Source organism: Pantherophis guttatus, chromosome 1 (assembly GCF_059756535.1).
Source record: "Pantherophis guttatus breed Tessera chromosome 1, ASM5975653v1, whole genome shotgun sequence".
In the NCBI taxonomy this organism is placed as follows: Eukaryota; Metazoa; Chordata; class Lepidosauria; order Squamata; family Colubridae; genus Pantherophis; species Pantherophis guttatus.
The window spans coordinates 275,429,854-275,434,354 of NC_142063.1; positions in this window are offsets into that span (position 1 = coordinate 275,429,854).

Sequence of the window (4,501 nt, forward strand, 5' to 3'; positions counted from 1 at the left end):
GGCGGGTGGGCGGAGCCTCCCACCGCCACTACTACCAGTTTGCCCGAACGGGTATGTAACAGCACTGTTACATACCCATTGTCTTGGGAGAACACTAGGTTATTGGCAATGTCTTGGAGCATAGAAAACAGAGGTGGGGTTAGATATAGGAAATGGAATTACAACATTTCATTATGCATCAGAAGAGAAGGTTTCCTTAGTCTTTATACTTCTACTAGTGATTATAACCAGCAATATCAAATAAAAATTTGCAAGACGGTGGGCATGAAATTGTAAATGAAGCCCCACCTCTTTGGTACACATGGCAACTTCACACACGTATTTACAAAATGGACAGAGACTTGATCACAGTGTCGTGCTTGCTAGCTTGCAGATTATGACAACCTCTTTGTGGATTTCCATGAGTAGAGGATTAGATTGGATTTGCATCGTGTGCGAATCACCTTTTTATCCCAGACTTATACATTACTGACAGGCTTCCACTTAAAATAGCTAATGTCAGCGTGTTCAGCAGCATTTACTCTTGTCCCATGGTTCTCTTTTATCACAGTTTAAGTTAACATGGAGCAGTTCTAGACAGAATTTGAAACCAAAGTCAATTATTGGTTTCAAATGTATTTATTTACTTAGTAAAGTGGTATAATAAATAAGGTGGTATACCACCATAAGTTCTAAAAGTCTCTTTAGCAATAGAATAAGCCATAACAGTAAGGTTAAAATGCCCACGATACAAATATAAAGATGAGAACTAAGGATCTGAGGAACCACAACAGCAAAACCAAAAAAAAGAAAACAAAAACAAAAAATGACATTTCACTGAAGTTCAGATCCCCCCAGACAAGGGTTGCTTTAACAAACTTTTAGCAGTCTGCCATGGAAGGGATGAGGTGACCAACTGGCACCCATTCCACATTCTAATGACATTGAATGAAAAGCCACCAAAACCACGTACAATAGGACTAGAATGATAGTGTGTCTGTTTATCGGCCGGAGTCCTTGGCGTGTCTTGTGATAATCCCCATGTAGTTGAGCAAGGAGAAAGGTCTTTGAGTGAATCCAAGCTAAGCAGATCCCAAAAGAGATTGTGATTACTTTCCAGCAAAGTAGACTCATAAGAATTTAAGAGAGATGGGCTGTTGTAAAATTCAATCGCAATTTATGGGAAGCTCAGCAAGCACAAGTCAAGCTGTGTGATCTACACTGTTTGACCTAACATTTGAAGCAGCTTCTTTACTCTGCCCAACAGAAGCTTTATTATTGGTCGTGTTGGTTAGTTACCACTGTATTTTTGGGGAAAACATTGTTCCAAATCTTACCACTTTTCTCCCACTTTCTAACTGAATCCATCTACTTGAAACATATACTACACAAACCAACAGGTTTGTTTTAATGAATATGATTTTATAGATTGCTATTGAATAGCATATTTGATCCTACATAACACTAAGCATCTGCAAGTGGCATTTTTTATAAAATCATGACATAGATTGTTTCAATCAGTCTATGTCACCTGATCTTTTACTTATGTCATGTTGGGGGTTTTTTTCCCCCAGCTTTTATATCTTTTCCAGTTCAACAGCCATTTTCTTCAATGGAAGGAAACTAATCAAGGAGAGAAGCAACCTAGAGCTAAGAATAAATGTCCTGACAGTTAGAACAATAACCCAGTGGAACAGCTTGCCTCCAGAAGTTGTGAATGCTCCAACACTGGAAGTTTTTAAGAAGAGATTGGATAACCCTTTGTCTGAAGTGGTGTAAAGTTTCCTGCCTATGCAGGGGGTTGGACTAGAAGACCTCCAAGGTCCCTTCCAACTATTCTATTCTATTCTATTCTATTCTATTCTATTCTATTCTATTCTATTCTATAGAACATCTGCAATAAATCAAAGTACAAGTCTTTCTGGTTTCCCAAATAGAAGAGCAGTTGACATGTTTGCTTTCTCAAAACTCCTTTCATGCTCCAGGATTGGCTGTTCAAGGTGCCTATTACCCCTGCCTGAAAGCCTTTTAATAACATAGGAGTTCTCCTTTTCATGGACCTTTCTCTCCGTTTCCCCATCTCCAGTTGTTTTCTATAAAAAAAAAAAAGGCTGCTGGAATCAATGAAGGTTGAAAAAGGCAGCAATCTGGAAATACCTGACTAGGTGGCCCAGTGGCTAAGATGCTGCGCTTGTCGATCAGAAAGGTTGGCAGTCCAGCAGTTTGAATCCCTAGTACGTGAGCAGGGGGTTGGACTAGATGACCTCCAAGGTCCCCTCCAACTCTGTTACTGTTACTACAACAAGCAAAGTCAATGTGGGAGCCGGCAGGAAATTGCATGTCCTGGGTGGCTTGCAAATTTCAAAGAAAAAAACAGAAAGTCCTGTTGCCTCTTGAAAAAGCACCTTTTGGGAGGCCAGTGGGCAAACTCACACAGCTCCCTAGTTTAAAATACTAATGTGGCTAATTTGTGGTTCAGTGTGTGGTGTGCAAAACGGCAACTTGCCAGTTGAATGTGAGCCCTGGTATTCCTTAGTAGTCTCCCATCCAAGTGTTAACCAGGCAGAAAACTGCTTATTTTCCAAGGCAAGACAGTTAGCCTACTCTGTCACCTGAAAAGTGCTTTAAAATGATATTATTTATGTCCTCTTCCTTCAATATTTCTCTGTTTTTTAATAACTGTGGGAGTTTTACATCTCTACACAAGGCAGCAGTTAATCAAAGCGTTTGACATTTGAAAGGTAGGGTGGACTATTTTACATCCTACTTTCTTTGGGTATTCCACCGGGGCCCTTTTGTGAGGGGAATAACTTCCCTGCTGCCATTCACCAGTAGCTAAAATGCCAATAGAAGCAGAGTCTGATCCTGCCCTGAGCATATCCATTTTTTTTTTTGCTGCATTTCTGCTTCTAATGAAATTGAGTTTTATGGCTAGAAGTTGGCTTTTTGACAACATCTCCCTCTTGTGACAAAAAGGGTGCACTGCAATGGGCTTCAGGGGATAATAAATATGTATGTCTGTTCTACAAAGGGAGAAAAATGGCTTATGTGCTTGCCTTCCTGCTGCCTATTTTTGAGTTACTCATCCAAAGGCAAATTTAAAATTAGCATTTTTGTCCTTCAGGATGAAACTGACAAAGGTTTGGGTACTTAATCCTAGAAAATCCAATACTGCTTGTAAGTCGCATTGTCACGCCGGTTGGTGCTAATATGAATCACCATTTAAAATTGCAGAAGGCACCAAGTTACCTGTCCAGGTTTCAGCTTTATTTGCAGACACTCTTCAAGAGTTTCTCCAAGGCATAAATGAAAATGGAGGAGAATTAAAGATGGACATTCTGCCTATGCTATTCTGCTATGATGTGGCTCTTCTCATCGATTATAATAAAAACGAAATTTATCATGCATTGATTATGTGCCATCGTAGTGGTGTTGATTCATGGTGATCACACAGCTAAGCATCCTCCATAATGATTTGTCTTCAACCTTTGCATCATCCAAAGGGCTACCCATCAATTGAATCTAGCTACCTTATAGCATACATGCATTGCATATAGATACATACAGTACATAGTGTAAAAAAGGATTTGATTTTTTTTTTTTTTGAGTCAAGCTCCATATTCCACTGATCTGTTCAAAAGTCAGACTTTCCATCTGTGCATTCACACATTATGTGAAAGGAACCAACTTGTGCTAGGCTTTTCAATGCAAAAAAGCAAATGTTGTGCTGAATTAGGGTTTATTTATGTCTGAAGTTCTTTCTAAAGCTAGTTATTAATTCTACTGAAAGCTCAACACAAATTTGCTGATTTAATGCACCTCAAGTGAGAGCATGCTGGGTATCTTATGACCTCATTCTCATGTTTTTTCAATGGTTAGATAGGAGAAGTTAATCTTGAATTGTCCAAAAACAGGGAGGGAGGGAGGGAGGGAGGGAGGGAGGGAGGGAGGGAGGAAGGAAGGAAGGAAGGAAGGAAGGAAGGAAGGAAGGGTTTTTCTGAACTTTATCATCATAAAATATAGTTTCAAGTTGAGATACCCATGTAAACTTTTTATTTTTTCCAAAAAAGTTTTTATTTTTATTTCTCATAAACATATTTAAATGTACAATCTTTTATCCATCATTTTACATTCATCTTATCTTTTAACTTTCATTTTTAGTTGTTCGGGGCTGCTGTTTTACCATTTACCCTTTATTTTGCCACCTTTTCTACTTCTCCCCTTCTCTTCCTTCCTCTATCTCTTCCTACTTTCTTCGTTCTTCCTCTCCTTCTCTTTCCTACTTCCTCTTCCCTTCCCCCACTCCTCTCTTCTTCACCCCTTTCTGACTCTCTCTCCTACTCCTCTTTCCCCTCCCTTTTCTTCCTCTCCTTTTCCCTTTCTTCTAACTCTACCTCTCCTTTTCTCTCCTCTTCCTTCCTCTCTCTACTCCTTTCCCTCTCTTGTTGTTTCCCTTTTCAATTCAATCTAGAATGGTATTCAAGCAGCACCGATTTTCTATTTATATCTATTTTCATTTCAA